Source organism: Chaetodon auriga, chromosome 2 (assembly GCF_051107435.1).
Source record: "Chaetodon auriga isolate fChaAug3 chromosome 2, fChaAug3.hap1, whole genome shotgun sequence".
Lineage (NCBI taxonomy): Eukaryota > Metazoa > Chordata > Actinopteri > Chaetodontiformes > Chaetodontidae > Chaetodon > Chaetodon auriga.
This window is the reverse complement of record NC_135075.1, coordinates 3,464,876-3,483,023: the sequence shown is the minus strand read 5'-3', so window position 1 is coordinate 3,483,023 and position 18,148 is coordinate 3,464,876. Positions and strand designations below refer to the sequence as shown.

The window sequence follows — 18,148 nt, the reverse complement described above, 5'->3', positions numbered from 1 at the left end:
TTCATTTCACATAAGGATTTCACACTTTGACTCATTGTCCATGAAAATAAGCAATCCCTGAATGGACAGTCATAGCTTGTTACACTTTGATTTTATTTTTGTCGTTTTTAGAACGCTGGTTATAAGAAACCTTTACTCACCAAAGTAATTGCTCAGATCTGGGAACATGGTGACATCGCTATAATGAAGCCCAACAAGGCAAAACAGATTACTCAGATAATCGTAACTACTTTACTTGGAGGCAAAACAAAAAATTAGCGCAGAGAAAATGTCAGGAATAATTCCTCATTGCAACCAACTGCAGTAAATTTAGGTCAAAGTTGCGCAAGGATGTTGGTCTGTTAACTATGATGGATGTTAATGGGACAATGTGAGTAATACTTTTGTGGTTTGCCTTTGTTTTCTCTCTTCAATAAGTTTGCTTTGTCTGATTGTAATGTATCTTTACTTCTTTTCGCCAATGTTGCTGTGTTTCCAAAACTCAGCAAGTAACTTAATGAGAACAATGTTACTATTACTGATGGAAATGATGTCCAAAACTACACTTAGACTGAGTGTCTTCATCAATGCTACTTTGGCACAGCGGTGCTTCAAGCTACATGCTAACTGACACCTTAACAATGTCAACATGCTGAATGTTAATGTTTCGGTGGTGGTTTTCCTTGTTGACCATCTATGTTAGGGTTTCAACATGCCAACATTTGCTAATTAGAACTAAACACAGATTTGCAGATATTTGGTCGTAAACCGCAGTGGTGGACCATGCCACTGATGAGGCTAAAACTAAGACCCAAGCTGTGATAAAACTGAACATTGCTTTAAAAGTTACCTGTCCTGGGCATCTTTAACTTATTTTATTATTATTATTATTATTATTAGTAGTAGTAGTAGTAGTAGTAGTATTTTTTACTTTGAAATCCAGAGGTTTTATAAGGTGGTAACACTCACGGCCCTTTCACACTGACAGTGGCACGGGTTAATCCTGCATTGCCTGACCTGAATGGGTCACTGCACATCATCTGAACTGGCTTTGTGACATCCCTGCTGCCAGTGACTAATATTTGGTTTAAGTGAGCAGGCTTTATCATTATACATGGGGGTTAATTTAATGTTATTGAAGTTTAAACATTTAAGAGTCACTAAAAGAAAGACAGGAAGATGGAAACAAGTTTGGGCGGGCCATAGACAGAAAGTTTGTGAAAAGCTGAACTAAACCTGTAATTGAATGTTTATGCAGAACGACGGTTGCAGAATAAAGTCTCAGCTGTGATGAGAAGAAATTAACCTGTGACACCAATCTCATATAAAGAACTTAAATGTAGGTTGAACAAGCTTCTCTTGTATGAAGAGGGCATCAGTGGAAAGAGTCACATTCTTCCTGGCTGTCACCCCTGTTTCCATCCTCTCTGCCTCGTGGTTTTACTGCCCCCCTCTCCCCAGGCTCAGTCGCCTGGTGTGTCCCCGCCACGCCTGTCAGGCACTTTCACACATCTCCTGAGCTCACACAAAGTCAAAGACTACAACAGTGCTCTGAGTCAGTCTGATTTAGAGCAGGTTTGTGTGGCCCCCAGACACCAACAATCAGTTTGTCATGCTTAAATCATCAACAGCAGCCAGCCCAATATTCACCTGCAGCACCAAACACTGTGTTGCACAAATTCCTCTAAAAATTAGTAGAAGTAGGGCAAGGAATCAAGTGTGAACTTGTTCTTTTGCGTTCAAATGGCGCTCGATAATGAGTCGGATATGCAGCAACAGCAGAGGCCCAGGGGCAATCAATGAGGATATCCCCCACTGACACTGTGCCAAACCCTGAAGCCCACAGCATTTTGTCCAGTTGTTCAACAGGCCAGACTCCTTCCACAAAATGAGGACAAATCAGTTTGACAGAGCAGTATCAGTGACTTTTACGAAACACAGTTCATTGCAAAGGCCAAAAAGGTTTTCCTATTTGAAATGATATGATTATATTACGTTACTGAAATTATAAAACTGTTCCTGTTCTGTAAATCCGCCCACAGATGACTTGCATCTTAATCTGTCTGATTTGGAAACACAGAGCCAGGCTGACGCCTAATTCACCACAGGGCATGGTTGTTTCATTTTCATTTCTTTCAAATTATGGGAAGAAAATCACATCATGTACATGTAGTATTTCCACTACATTCAATCAGCGGTGGCGGCCACCGCAACACTGTCACCAACATAATGCTGTCACCCAGCTATGAAAGCATTTTGGTTTAAAAGCATCTCAATAAAACTGGCATGCAAACAGGTTCAGGGTAAGACAGGTGAGGGAGAAGTCCTGGGGGATGCCCCCTGGAAGAACATTTTGTCAATTTTAGCTATGAAATGAGGCATTTGAAGAAAAAATTGAAAGATTTGATTAACTTAAAAATGAATTACTAACCCACACACTACATCAGCAGGTTAAATGCATTAGGCATATAATGCACAAAAGACCACCTCATCCCTAAAGCCAGTACAAGACCAAACATGACAACAAAAAGCACGTTGGAAGTCTTCCATTGCATTTTGGGAGATGGCAATCAATGGATGAAGCTTTTTCCCCTAATTCTTCCCATTCTGAAAATAACACAAAGCAGAAGACTCTGCGGGTCGCCGCCAAACCAAACACTGCTAGTAAGAGTTTTTCCAAAACAACAACCCATAGCATCAGAGAGATTAAATTCAAAGCATCAAAACATATGAGACAAAAGAATTCCGCTCCTTAAAGCTCAGGATTTCTGCATCAGTTTCCATTAAAAGATTTGAAAAGCAAATATTCAGGAGATTAGAGTCAGGACAATCCTGCAGTAACATTAATGAGTACGACTTCTAAATGAGGCCATCGCTTTTTCATTGCTTTCTACTACGCAGGATATCGGGTCATGGGGTCGTTATAGTAATCAGTTGGCTGTCCACGGTCAATAAGCAGCAGACTGAACATGTGTAATCAATAAGGGAGGGAGTTCCTGGGGGGACATTTCTATTGAACATCCCAGTCTGAAGCACAGGTCAAGTTCCTGAAGATTTTTAGAGTGTTATATATTCAGATTAACATTTGGAATGCAGATTGGTACGACTCCATGGCTGAACTGTCTGATTAATTCAACAGCTCACTTGGGGGAAAAAAGGAAATTGGCCTGATGAAGATAGAAAGCTTTCTATGTGGTTTCCCCCTGCCTCGAGGTAATATGACATCTGAGATGATCTCTGTGGGGAGTGATTTCAGCTGCACTTCAGTCCCAAAAGATCTCCAATGTTCCCTCAGCATGGCAGTGTGGTTGATAGTGATTTTGTTTTGGACTTGCAGCTTAACATATTTTGGGTCGCCCTCTGATGCAGGGGATGAGCTGTACTGGAACCATCTGCTCAGGTGCCTGGATGGCAGCGGTGTGTGTGTGTGTGTTGTTCATGTGAGTGCCTTGTTGCAGGTGGACATCCTGACACCGTGTCCCTGCTACTGAAGTCCACTCTGGCTGGATCCCACTGGAACATCTGTGCTGAAGACAAACACCTCAGACTGCTAATTATGTGAGCTCCTCAGAATGTTTGTGATCAAGGAACAGATATCTAAAGTCTTTAATATCTAAAAAAAAAAAAAAAAAAAAAAAAAAAAAAAAAGTACAACTATGATAACACTAAATGAATTTCAGAGAAAAACACTGGAGGAGTTTGGGTACAAACTGGTTTTGGAAAGTCTTGTGCAACCATGTGCTCACAGCATAAATCACACCTGTTCAATACCCAAAAAACAAAAGTCTAGGATTTTTGCGTATGTCAGCCAGGAAGTTGTAGATTGATATGTGTTTGAAGTAGGCAGTCCTAGGATTTGTAAAGTTATAGCTTCAGAGAAGCTATGGTGAGAGAGGAAGTTTAACAGCTTACATATGTACATACCTGTTCTGCTATGTTCAACTCCATAAACGTTATGTCTCCCATGACACCCATTTCTGTTAAGACGAGGTCTTAGTGTAAAAAAGGTCTTGGTGTAAGAACTCTAAGATTTAGTTACAATTCTAGGTGATTTCTCTGAACTGAAGAGTTCAGAATTTCTTATTGAAGCTAATAAGTATTCTCCTCAAAACTCTGTGGGAGTGCACAAACTGTTTGCTTGACTGGAAATGACATTCCAGCACAGCTCAGCCTACCTTCAACCTGAGCAGAGGTTTCATCCAATAACTCAAAATACCTGTGGGGGAGTGCAGGGCCTTTGAGGATCTGCAAAAACACTACTTACAGTTTGCAAAGTCATGTATGTCATATCATTTAGCCGTCAAGGCTAAAGCATCATTCCACACCTTTTCCAATATGTCTGTTGTGTACGAACCCAAGATAACAGCAGTAGTAAATGCGCAGATGACCATAGGATTAGCTCATTCTCAAAAAAGTGAATGTCCATGCACATGATACTTAACAATGAGCCTGAGCTGCTCCAGTGGAAACAACGTGTAATGTGTTTCCGTAGAACACAGTAATAATGTCCGAAAAGGAGGGGTAGTTTGTGCTATAAAACTTTTACAGCTGCCCTCACTGATCATCACTCCTGCTGAGTAACGCATGAGGTAAACCACCAACACTTTACTGCCCTGCTCACTGTCTACATGAAGACAAACTAAACGATGGGAAGCCAGGTTGGGCAGATTTTAGCAATGTAAAACTTTGTTTTATCTTTATTTCAGCCAATAATAATGATATTTTTAATTTTATTGCAGCAGCACCATGTGTTTGGTTTCCACTGGTAGAGCTCGCCTCTAGACACAGTTTTATTAGCGCTGTTGATTTATGTATCACTAATTACTGTTTCCAAATGTCTGCAATAACCAAAGGAAATGCAGACAAGTAATAGCAAATTCCATTATAATAGTTATTATTTTGGCCAGTGAATCACTGAACTATCTGCTGACTCAGGTTAAAACATTGGAATTATTAAAAAGGGGACATTCTGCTCCCTGTCTATGTCCACAAAAGTGTTTCATTCACACCTTATCAATATACCGTGGTCACAACAGTCCACTGTGGATCTCTACCAGCCTGAGGGGGTCCTGTTTTATCAGCAGGATCCCTGTAGGTACCAGGACTTGGGTTGTGTTGACATTTCAATGGAAGGAATGTTAATGGCAGATGGCCTGACTATCTGAGTACAAAACAGCTCAGGAGGTGAAAAACGTTTGAGAAAAGAAAAACAGATTCAAATAAAGGTCAAGATTAAATGCTGGACTGTAGCTAATAAAGTGGTTGGTTTTTCTGTTCTGCCCATAATTTTCAAAGAAAAAGTCATGGATTTGTGACAGGCTGTGTTCACATTGGACGTGTTTCACAGCCATTTCTGCATCACTGTACCTGACAAACACATTGACACCAGTACTTTGAATTTCTTTGGAAAGTTACATGGAAAGTTTAATAACACAAAATGTATTAAGTCATTTAGACTTCATTTTCTGTGTTTGAGGTCGATATGAACCACAGTTTAAAATGAGTACCTGCCACTCGTCAAATGTGGGTAAAAATCTACGTTGATGAATAAATTAGGTCAGCCGCCATTGGAGGGCTGCTGAAATAGACACACACCACGACAAAACTTATTGACTATGCTTTGTTTTGTATCGACTCTGCTCACTGGTGGCAGCATGAAACATATGACCGTCAATAATTGATTGTATCGTAACTCTCTGATTGACCCTCGCTGTCCGCCATTGCTATGAGCTTATTTTATCTAGCTGCCTACCACAGAGGAAGCTTGTGCTAACATCAGCCTGAAGAGAAAAATGAAGAGCACAGTGGAGGTTAAGAGAAAATTTACCAAGAAGTGGTGCTTCAAGGATTGGGGGGGGGGGGTTTCTTTACAACAGCAATGCCAAAAACATGTACTCGATAAACAGGACCTGCTCGCAGCAGTCAAACTCCTCGTACTGTTTATTCAATAAGTAATTAAAGTGTTTTAAGGACATTGTATCGTGTGCAATTTTAAGACCGGCTGAAAAATATTCTTTATTAGTTTACCACCACTGGCAGATAGACCAAAAGTTCATTTTGGAACCTGCCCAGAACACATGCACAATGTTCGGTTTTACTAACATCTAAATGTCCATGACAATATTTCAAATATCTTTATGGGGAAATTGCAGCGCAGCAACAACAAACAGCAGCAAAAGGACACAAATGACAATCAAAGTAACAGAAAGAAAATGTGAACAAAAATACAACTAACATTTATGATTCCAGCATATGTTACTCTATGCTACCAAGTTCCCACAGAGAAAGAAAGAGAGGGAAACCAAGCAGCACGCCGTTGTGGAGACTAATTGCCATAACATTGTTTTACAAAGTGAAGCAGCAGAGAGTTTGCAACAGTTGGATGTGGACACACTTTCTTGAGTATTTGCACTCATGGCTCAACTACAAATGTCAGTACTGACCTGCTGTTTGAGTTACATGAACTTGGGAGGTGGGGTGAAAAACAAACCAACATACACACATACACACACTCACAACCCCCCCCCCTCAGAGTGCTCCATAACCCTGGAAACAGAGGCCTGGTTCATTTGCAGCCAGATTAAGGCTACTGAGGTGGAGCGGGTGGAAAAGATTATTCCTAGTAAGCAAGAAAACACCCTTAATCTCTCCATTAATAACACGAAGAGAGTGTTACTTATGAAAGCTGTCTCAATGTCCATTGGTCTACACAAATAAGTCTAGTATGTTGTAAGCTGAGCTATTACATTACACCAACAGAAGCCCAGCAGCATGTGCAGACACGCAACATATATTCTGGACTGTGAGTTAGTCGCACAGTGTGTTTCTGCTTTCATTCACCAGGATTACAGTACACTAAATGAGAAATGCAACCAAAATTTTAGATCGGCTTAAGGAATGCCTAAATCAAAGCCTTGTAAATCCAACCCGGTGAGGGCAACAGAGCAGCCTGTACACTGCGACACTGTGTCGCAGCTCAGCTTACCAGCAAGTGGCAAAGGTTGCCAGGAAACACTGTGGGCCCACAGGGCGTTCACATTCACACACAAATGCCCAAACACACAGATGCAGTCACATATTCATACAAACATTTCAACATGAGTCTGAGTACCTCTGTGCTGCTGGAAGCCTCAGGGAGGAAAAAAGTCCTGCTGGGGGAGGATGGTGTCAAAGCAAGGATAACAGAGCCCTGTGACCTCTGACCCCTGTGGCAGTGTGAACCAACAGGAAGTGTCATGGTAAGAAGACATATGATAGGCAGGTTATAAAAATACTGCTCCGCTGAGGCAACATGTCTACTGTCTGTATGACGAGTAAGTGACACTTTAATGTGATAACATAAGGTTACCAGCAGCTCCCGATAGCAACAGCAATGACCAGAAAAACATATGAAGACAACTGTAGTGACTCTGTGTCACGTTAAAAATCCCAAGACTTACTGGTTATGTCTTCTTGGACGTGAAGACTCGCTGCTTTTCTCCATTTCATACCAACGTAAACTGAATGCTTTTGATGAAACATGTCTTAACTCAAGGTCCACTTACTAGCATTTTCACGTTCTCTCAACAGCATCTCCTGGTCATCATTACTGGATGGAAGTGAAAATGTTCAGGGTTGGTACAGCTTTTTAAAGTTCGAGCACTTTCCAAACATTTCCAGACTTTATCATCACGTGTAAATTGTTACTATAAATGTGACTGCTAAAAACGTTAACAGACATCTGTTATACACACATCATTCAATGGATTATTGTCCCTTCCTTTATTCTGCCAGCTGTTCATGCTAACTTTGACTGCATGTTTTGATCATGAGTGATTCTGTCGAATACCAAGCAGTTTTCATAGAGTATATTCTAATTCAAGCATATCGCTAACCTTGACTACACAATTGTTAAAGTTTTCAGAACTCTCAAGACTTTGCAGGAACCCTGTACTTTACCTGAAGATTTTAGCTGACAAAATAGGCAATTTATATGTATGACTTTGAGCTCTGTAACATGCACTGAGTGCTTTTGAAATAGAAACTATGAAAAGTATTAGGTGAGCATTTAACAGCAGTGCTAATAAACCGATCTGAAGCATGCAGAGCTAAAGGCTTTTAACTGCTGTAATCCCAAATTGAGGTGATTCTAATTTTGAGACACTACCAGTTTTGTCATTTTTGCTTTTACTTGCTTTTTATATGACCCACTAAAATTTATGACCATTGCTAATGAGACCATTTTAAAGCTCACTGTATCATTTCAAAGGGCAGAGCTTCTTTTCAACCAACAGATATTCAGCTTGCATACCTACAGCTAGGTAATTTCAGACATCCCAGAACATTGTTCTGTACTAGTGGAGTCCACCAGCAGCCGGCCAAGGTCCTGAACTTTTAACACGCCTGTCCAACATTCGTCTTTGGCTTTCCATAGAAACCCCCCTTTTCCCAGGACAGAGGGTCCCTCCCCCCAAAGGCGTTTAAAGGGAGTTTAGGGGTGGGGGGTGAGTCGATTTAGAGGGAGCTGTCTTGAGAAAAAGGGCGTTTCTGGGGAAACTGAGCGCTCACTGTTCTCCAAGAGCTTTCATGGTTGCCACTTGGCAACAGTCGGCTGTCGGTATTTCAAAATGCTGCTTTTCACGCTCGCCTGCGTGCAACGAAAAGCCACACACACACACACACACACACACACACACAACACAAAGTGAGGAAAAAACCCGGCTAGTGTCACCACAGCAGATGCCTCTTGTATTGTTGCCTCTGGAGTCAAAAACCATTGCTAGCTGCCTGACGTCATGCAAATGATATTCAATTTCACGCGCACTTCTAAGTTCCTTCATTTCAAATCATAAGCCACAATGAATGGCCACCTGTCTGACTGCAGCCATGCAATGCAAAGAACAATTCAGCCAGAGTAAAAGCAATTTCACACAGATTATCAGACTCAGCGTAAAAATGAACATGTTCCCAACAAATGCTTGACTGACTCAAGGTAACTTCTCAAAGTTTATTTTCAAAGGAGCTGTTAGGATGCCGAAGCCTGAATGCTTGAGGTTATCCTCCAGATGGTGGACACTCCTCCTCAGCCACACCCACTCACCTGCCCTTCCTCTGAGGAGACAGAGAAGGAGTCTGCAGTAAACACCAGCTGTTTTCGAACTGACAGACAGGGGAGGAGACACGCTCACATCCTCCTCTCCCTCTCCCCCCTCCGCCCTCTCTCCTCGAGGTACGCCTTCACCTCTCTAACCCCCACTTTTTCCTCACAATCCCCCTCTCTGGTTGGCTGGTCTTTTCAGCCTCCTCTTCAACAAAAGGAACAAAGGAGGCAGGGCCACTTTCCCTGTTTCCCCCCTGCAGAGAGAAGGAGAAGGGGGTGCAAGACCTGCAGACCACCCCTTCCAAAGCTGCAAAGAGCAAGCACAGCAAACAGTGTTGGCAAGCAAAATTCTTCCACCAATGTGTAGGAAAAAAAACATGCAAACGAGGACCTCCCATCATCACAGCAGAATGTGCAGGTGCAGATGACAACCGAAAATGCAAAAGCATAAACCATCAAACCCCCATTTATTTTGTCTACTGCCAAGTTGTTTACATATTCTGGATCAGTTTTACTAAAACTGAGGTGTGTGCAGCTCAAAGTGAATGAAAAATCTGTGTGTGCACGCATGTGTGTGGTGTGTTCACGTGCCTCTAAAGCTGTGAGAACTAGTTGGAGTTTTAGACTGTGGAGCGAGGATGTTTTTGTGGGGTGGAGCTATTGGCAGCTTTTCTCATGTTGCCATTTTCCAGTGTGGTGCTGTGCCATGCTGCCAACCAGTCCTTTTCCACTGGAGAAACTTAACAACACATAACATAACATGTTGCCATTGTCGCTGCTTCTGCTTTTGTTCCCACAGTTCTCCGCCCGCTTTGAGGATGGGTTGGAGGAACTACATTTGGGCACTGCTCTGAAGGTGATACTAAACACAAGTTCCAGCTACTTTCAGGGGCTGCTGGCAGAACTGTTTGGTTATGATTGGTCGAGCAGCTGTGTTCTCACATCACATCAATGACACCTACGACAAAAACAACAGTAACCACCATTTTTACTACAGCGTCTGTATCAACCAGCAGAAACGCTACTTTAGAAAATGGACGCCTCTCACTGCTCAAACGAAACAGTCCAGACTGTCATCAGAAGAGGCCGTTCAGGGTGAGGCAGTGGTTGGAAAATAAAAGTCTTCTGAGCGTCTGACACAAATGGGGATGTAAAACACAGATGAAACAAGCTTACAGAAAAGCAAAGGCTCACAAGCTGTACAGTGGAGGAAAGAGAAACAATATGAAGTGATTCAAAGTTCAAAACACTGTTGTGCACATCAACACAGCCAGTGTAAATGTAAAAACAAATGAGTATCAGCTCCTACCATTGTGGTCTGTCCCACAGACACTTAAATTCACTCGCCTAGCGCCCAGTGCAGTAAAACAATAGTTATGATGAAGTGTAGCTGGCTGAAATCAGGCTGCAGCTCATGGTAATGTGCGTTTCTCATCAAAGGGGCTTGTCCCATCTCTATTTGAATATCAAAGGGTACCATCAAAATCAAAATCAAGTCAAAGAAAAAAGCATTTTGCACCATCCAAACTCCTCCATGTTTGTGGAATTACAAGGAGGTATTGTCAACTGTGAACTGCTTACAGAGCTGCTTCAATAGTGGTGCCCTCAGCGATTCACTTTACTCCTCTACTCCACTCCAACCCAATCCACTCAATCAGAATTAAAGCAGGGCTTGTTGGGGGGTGGGGACCAGGGGGTTAAAAACAAACCTCAAATGCTCCTATGCTATTAGCTTTCATGAGCCCATGATGATCAGTGCAATTAAAAAATGCTGTGATGAAATGTTTTCAATTACCTCTTTGCTCCATGTTCTGTGTTACCAAGTACAACACTGAGCAACGCCTGAGGAACAGGTTAGAACCTGTTGTGCTAATCTAGGGTTTACACATAGGAGACAGTGAAATTGATGTTTATATTATATATCAGTGATAAGACTGCCACAACATGACAGTGATGGGGTGACGTGTTGAACCTAAATACTTGTGGCAGCCTGTGTTCACAGAATGAAAACTGAAAAGCGGCAGCTGAATGCTTAGTCAGACTTTGTATCGACTTATTCTCTCATCAGATGTGTCCTGATGAATCCCCATCAGATCTTTGACCAGTTTTGATTCTTTCTCTGTTCATTCTATCATTTTGGCACACACATAACGCTTGCTGAACAATAGCAAGACCTGCTGCAAGAAAAATGATAACACAAGCCCTTTGTCTAATCTTTTGTCTGCACTGACCTCGGTCTAAAATTAGGGTCCATCAGGATGAGAATTAGATTAGGCTATGCTTTAAGGCAGCAGAGAGGATTAATGCTTACTTTAAGAGTAGAGGAATTCATGACCTCAAGTGGAGGACCTCATAAGTACAGAAGAACAATGGAGTGTATGTTGGTGTATTTCAGTGCTCCCTCCACCCTCACCCACCCCAGGTGGAGGTCTCGCCTTCTCGTTGCATGTGCAGTGACAAAGCCCTTCTCATCCATGTCACCCTATCTCACTAGCCAGGCCTCTTCCTCTGAGGGCCTTCCACAGACGGCTGCTTCAGCTGCACAGAAAGATGAGAAATGATACGGGAGAACAGGTATGCATGAATGCAGCCACGGGGGAATACTGAGAAAATGACACCTGCAGACAGCGATGAGTTGGGAGCGCTGAATTGTGGACAGAAAGCACGGGATAAAAATTGCTTGGGTTTTACAAGAGAGAGTGATGTATGGATGTTGTAGAGGGATCTGGGAGGGAGTGAGCCTGTAAGGAGGATATGAGTAACAGATCAGATCATGCCTTCTGGTAGATGAGAGTAGCGAAGAGAGAGGAGCCACACCTCTTTCTACCAAACCTTTTCTCAAAATGAGCCAAACTTCTCAATGACATCAGTGTTAAATGCTGCCTTAACACAAACAGCAACACAACGGACGAAAAATACGTCCTGTATACCAACTTGAGTTTTGATTCGTAACTCTAAATGGAGTTATTCATTCCAATTCATGTTCAGTTCAGTGTTTGACATACTAATCCCTTCACGCATCATGAGCGTCAGTGATACTAGAGAGTAAAAGCGTTCTGTTGTAGTTCTCAGTCAGTGCAGTTCAAGCTCAGGAGGCAGACTGTGCTCGGGTAAACCATCACATCACGTGTACTCCTGTTTCAACACTGACCGTAGGCAAACACACCAGCTTCATTCATGACGGAACAATTGCGCACACACACAAACAAACACACACACACACACACACACACACACACACACACACACTGAGCTGCATGTGGTGGAAGCATGCAGCGTACCCTGATGAGTTAATAATTCACACTCTTACAGAGCACTTCACTTGCTGCTTCAAAGGGATTTCAACACTTGAATCTATTTTACAATCCACAGCACTGCATGTATCTGGGTCTCCATTTACATATCTGCATAATGAACAGGCTACCCTGTCTAATTAAATCCTCGGAGAATCCTGAGAGTGTTATCACTGCTCTTGTTATCAAAGAAAATCCTCCGCCAACAAAAAAAAGAAAAAAGGAGGCCTTGCTGATTCATGTAATGGACACCCTCGGAGAGACAGGCGCTTCATCCTGTCCAGCTTAGGGCTTAGAGTCGTAATGTTCACCGTAAGCAATATGCAGAGAGATGTGAGTGAGACCAAATGCAACTATCAGTAACTGGAGAGGGCAGCCAGTCAAGTCTGCGTCTCCAGGCACAGCGGCACTCCTCACACGGGCCTGCCCAGCAGCAAAAAGACAGGAAGCCATCATATATTCATGCTGCTGTGACTTCAGGGGATTTCTTTAATCAGCCTGAAACTCGACATCAATATGCAAAATAACAAAATCACAACCTCCCCCCCAAGGTGGCTTTTTACTTTCATCTCAATGTTTGCATGTACAAACGTGCATAATCACTGCATGAATATGTTGTGGAACTCCACTACAGCACAGAACAAGTGTACAGTATACAACAAAGCATGAAACTAGCAATTTGATTTAATGATGCATTAAATCATTTTCCTCACTACACTAACACTCTGAGATATGCATACCGTACTGTCCTCGGCTGAGGCTATATTTAATGTCTGCTATCTTGAGGTGCTACAGTGTGGTGGTGGTATCTTGTAGGAGGGGCATCTCATATCAGATTCCGTGCCCGTCATTTATCCCTTCACTCAGGGTTTGCACTACCAGCATATTGTCCCTAATCTTGGTGCATCTGTTGGCTCACAAAGCCCCATTAAACAGCCAGACCACTCTGATAAGGTTACTGAGTTAATGCTCAGTGACATAATTAAATTGAGTATTTAATCTGGCCATGGGAGTGGAGGAGCCCACAACCCCTGCCGGGCAAGCCAAGCGCTCGCATGTTGAGTCTCGGCTGCCCTTCTATGTAACTTGGACTTTGATCCCCTTTGAGATGGTCGTGCTCTCCTATGGGCAAGATAACAAGTGGTTGTAGAGAACGTTGACTCCATAAATTTCCTGTTAGCTGACTTCTCTCTGTTGCTTTGTGGTCCAAACAAATCCATTAGGAAAATGGAATGAATTGAGATTCTATAAAAGGTGTGAAGGCTTGATTGTGCTTAAAAGGTGGAACAAACTAGTCCATATGAAAGGTCTTTGGACACAAGTCACTTAAGTGGTAAAGTAAAGAAGGAAAAAAAGAGTTTGACAGACATTCCATACTTTTACACCTCTTCACACTTGGCTAGTCGCTGTGGAAAGCGGGCATGCTTGTCAGATTCTATGTTTCAGAATGTTGCAAAAACTATGGGAAAGATGTGGTGGAAGAGAGCATCAGACACTGCTTGATGATTGGACTAGAATTTTATCAGAAGCATACTAACGTCTTAACACTTCAAGGAGGTGGATTTTCTTTTCGTAATACAGTTAGAATTAAGTTTATCAAAGGAGGTTTAAGCTGCCAGTATGCCTCATCAGCACTGCTTGTCGGGCGCTGGTCGAATAGCTGTAGAACCCCCCCCCCCCCCCCCCGCCCCAAACCCACACACCCACACACACACCTTTCTGACATCAGAATTGAGGGGGCTGGATCTGACTATTTCTGTAATTTTCCAAAGCCACCATTCCAACACTCATGCTCCTTTCCCTCTCTGACTGGTCAGCTGTACAGAGGTGATAAAGAAGCGAGGGTTGGATGTTCTCCTTTAAGCCCCCTTTGTTCATTTACACAACTATTTGTCACTTTTCACAACCAAGTGCAACACTATCGATGTCTTCCAGAAACTATGCAAAGTTAACCCCAATATTTAAACAAGGCCGTGTCTCTGCTCTCAGTCTCTTCTAGTGAGGCTGTTCAGAACAGCGATTAACACGAGGTCAGACAACGTGTCTTACAAAGTAATTCAGTTTGAGCATAACCTGACCCTTACTATTCCCTGTATCAGATCTGACTTGGCAGCTTGCAGTGACAGCACTGTCCTGGCTGTGCACTGCAGTTATTTCATCAAGGCCCAAGCAGAGGAGCTTGTGCCATCACCAGCCAACTGCAGTGTATCAAACCCTCGTCCATCCCTAACCTCTCCCCACCTGTTCATCACCAGAATTAAAGCATACCTGCCACAACGCATGCTCAACAAGACAAAACACAGGAGCGTTCCCTTATTCTCTCAAACAATGTTTGCCCATGCACCCACACTTTGGCTGACGACACTGGTTGAGCGGCTCAGTCTGCATTAAAGACATTTGGTTGGTTGGAAACGGGGTAATGAAGGGTTTCGACACCACGCGCTCCCTGCAGTCCCTCCAGCTGCCAGACACAGAAAACGACAGCAGTCGACACCCAACCCCCCTTCACCTTTTGACCTTTGGCACCTTGACAGCGACAGAATTTGTGAGGTGAATCTTGTTTATTGGAGAGGTGCTTTACCACCTCTGCAGTTACAAATCCTGTCTGTAAATGCTGACATCTGTAAAGATGCTTACTTATCACTTACGTGAAATTATTTCCATACAAGAAATCTATTTAGTTCAGGATTTAGAAATCAAAAAATGTGTTGACATCTTTTAATGTCTTCGACTCCAGTCTGACCACTGGTACAACACAGCAGAAGAATATAATCAAGTGGCACTGAAATTCATCCTTACTCATCATTATCGCCATTTTCCTTGAAATGTCAGTAAGTTTTTTCTGCAGGTTTTATAAACTGAAAAGATGGAAACAACAAATATGTATATTCACTTATCTGGCACCCTTTCAATTTTTTTTTTTTTTCCCTGAATCTGAGGTCAAGCCTTTAAAAGGTCAAATGTGTACTCCATAATTATGGTATTTATACACAGGGCCAAAGGTCTTTTTACTAGTCCAGACAGCTCTGGGTCCTGGTGTCTGACTTTATCCAGGTGCAAGTACAAGAACGTGCCGGCTACTAGTTCTGCCACTAAACAGCCATTGAGACCCCACTTTAACATCTTTACTAATTGCACACCCTCATAAGCTTGACAGGAACCACAGCTTTGACTGGGCTTTATTTGAACATGTCACACTTCACCAGTTTTCAGTACCTGCAGCTTCACTTTGTTTAAAACTTGAAAACTCAACACAACACAGTCCAACACAACATTCACAATGCTCCAAAGGACTCTCGACTTCAATGCAGCTACAAAAAGAACTTGATTCCTAGAATAAAAAGTAGTTGTGGTGACTAACTATATGAAGATAAATATAAATATATATGTGGCATTAAGTGTTGTGTTTTATCACAGAACACAAAAAGCAAATGTGAAAAAAAGGAAAAAAAAAGAAAAGAAAATTAGTTTCCAATTAAAAGAGCAGCCTATCATGTGAGGGTGCATGACAACTAGCAGGCATAGGCACTGCAACTGAAAATCTAAAATAATTGAGCAATCATCATCATCATCATCATCATCATCATCATCATCAGGAGGGGATATTCCATCTAATTTCCGGGCTTATACTAAGCCATCAATTCTGTTATGAGGCAATGGGAGCAGATGGCCGTCGTTTAAGAAGCCACTAAACTGTGAAAGGAGACCGTCACCCATGGGACAAAAACACAGAGGTCACACACTCTCACTGGCAGCCGCTCTGATCCACTGTCAGCCAAACACTTGTAACCCCAAGTGTCATTAGTAAGCACAATTAATATTGTACAAGTTAGTGTGCTGAGAAGATCACACAAAGACCTGCACCTGACCTTTGACCTTAACCAGTATGTTACTAACCACAGCACAAATCTCTCCTGCTGATTTCTGATTGCTTGTTTTCTCAGGCACTGGCTTTCTGCACTTCATGCAAATCCATGTGTATGACGGTGGCATGTATGACAATGATTAAGTGATGCATCAATGGAAGAATAACCATTCTTGGTTGCAAAACAACACTTTGTTCATATGAAACTTGCTCAAAGAAAGAAGTCTGAAGGTGTGATAAAGTTATTTGATGCATTGTCTGAAGTTATTGACACACTGTCTGATCCATGAGCTGAACACCACTGATGACCTCTTCTGTTTTTATCATGTATGTGGAAAAGCACTATTATTAGGCTTGTCTGACAAACTCAGCACACACGACACAGAAATAACAACACACTTCGATTAAAAACGACATTTATAGACCTGGCTGACATGTTAATAACACAATCCTCTACATAGTGAATCGAGGTGGGTGTTAAAGCGACGAAGTGCGACTACTGTGGTGTAAAATTCAACAGTTTATAGTGCAGAGAAAAAGTCAAAGCAAAGTTAAGAAATATCCCCGCTTCAAAGAGGAGAGGAGCGCCGGCTGCGGGAACACTTTATCAGCCCATGTCGGGGCTGGACACTTTAGCACTTCGCCTTTAATTACCGTTAAATGGCGGTCACACCTCCGACAAAATAATGAACTTTTGTGGTAGCTTAGAGGCTCGCACCGACGACGCCTGTAGGATGTATATTGGAAGACGGCACCAGATAAGCACACTGTTGATCAGTCAGTGCGCTTTAGCGGGCTAACTTCGTTAGCTACCGTGGCTAAAATGGTTAATGACCAAAAGCCTGAATGAAAAAGTGGACACGGGTTAAACCACGGATACAAAGATGTTCAAAGAGAAAAGTTTTTCCAGTAACGATACGACTTCACTGAAACTGCTGTACACAACACAGAAACTTGGTCGTTTAGAGGGAAACAAGTGGTAAAACATACGCAGTTATAATTTAACAGAGATAAAAAAGAGCAGATTGGTTCAGCAGAAGCGGACTACACTGCCCAGAGGGCCACTCACCTTGTCCAGAGTACGACTCCTCAGTCACTTGCTCAAAGCGCTGCTTTACTTCTCTCACAGCGAAGTTTCCTCTGGCTTCACTGACTGTATCCAATTTGTCCGCGGCCGGTGCTTGTCTAGGCCAACAAATCAGCCGACACTCAAAACGTTGTTTCTCGAGGTTACGAGATCTAAAATTCCATTGTCGTTCAGTCCAGACTTGCAAATTCCCTCTCAGGCATCCGACTTTCACTAGTTTACACACCTATCGCTTTAGTTACAAACAGTAAATCAGTGCAGTTATTCCATGCAGGAGAAAGTGCTGCTTAGTTTAGTCTCTTTCCTCTGCTTGGCTTCACTCAGCAGGTCTCTTCGCCCACATGTAGCCGACCGGTAAGCAGTTGTGGGAATGATTTGATGCTGCGTTCAGCGCTCAGTTCTCCGCAGGAGTAAAAGGGGGTTTGGCAAAGGGGATATCACGCTGCCTTCAAGTGCTCCTCGTATTTTCCACAACGAAGCTAGACGATAAAGCCGGCTCACAGTATGCCTACGCTTTTAGAATAACAAGTCGAATTTGTGATAATCAGTTTTGGTTGCAAAACAGATTTAAATAAACTCATCAAGATCTATTTTCCAGAGAAAGACCATTGAAATTGTGTTGTATTCAACATCCTCATGCAAAGTGAGCGTGCAAATAAATGCTGCTCATCGTTTTTCAGAGAAAAGTGAAAAATAAAAAATGTAACGGTTTAAGATACAACCCCACTGTTCATACATAAACCAATGGATGTTTTGCAATTGATGTATTGGTTCTAAATCAAGAAGTGATCAGAAAACCAGAACAACCGTGTCTCAAGGGGCGATGCGAACTTTGGGCGACTTCC

The 18,148-nt window shown here is 42.5% G+C and overlaps 1 protein-coding gene across 3 annotated transcripts in view; it reads right to left on the bottom strand.

Annotated features, from left to right (window-relative positions):
- The window catches only part of plxnb1b (plexin b1b), a 97,503-nt gene extending 79,799 nt beyond the window's left edge, over window positions 1-17,704 (bottom strand). For all 3 annotated transcript variants that reach the window (XM_076750285.1, XM_076750308.1, XM_076750296.1), the window contains exon 1: window positions 17,286-17,704. The gene's annotated coding sequence lies outside the window, so the exon portion shown is untranslated. The remainder of the gene's footprint in view (window positions 1-17,285) is intronic.
- Window positions 17,705-18,148: the final 444 nt, after the last annotated feature.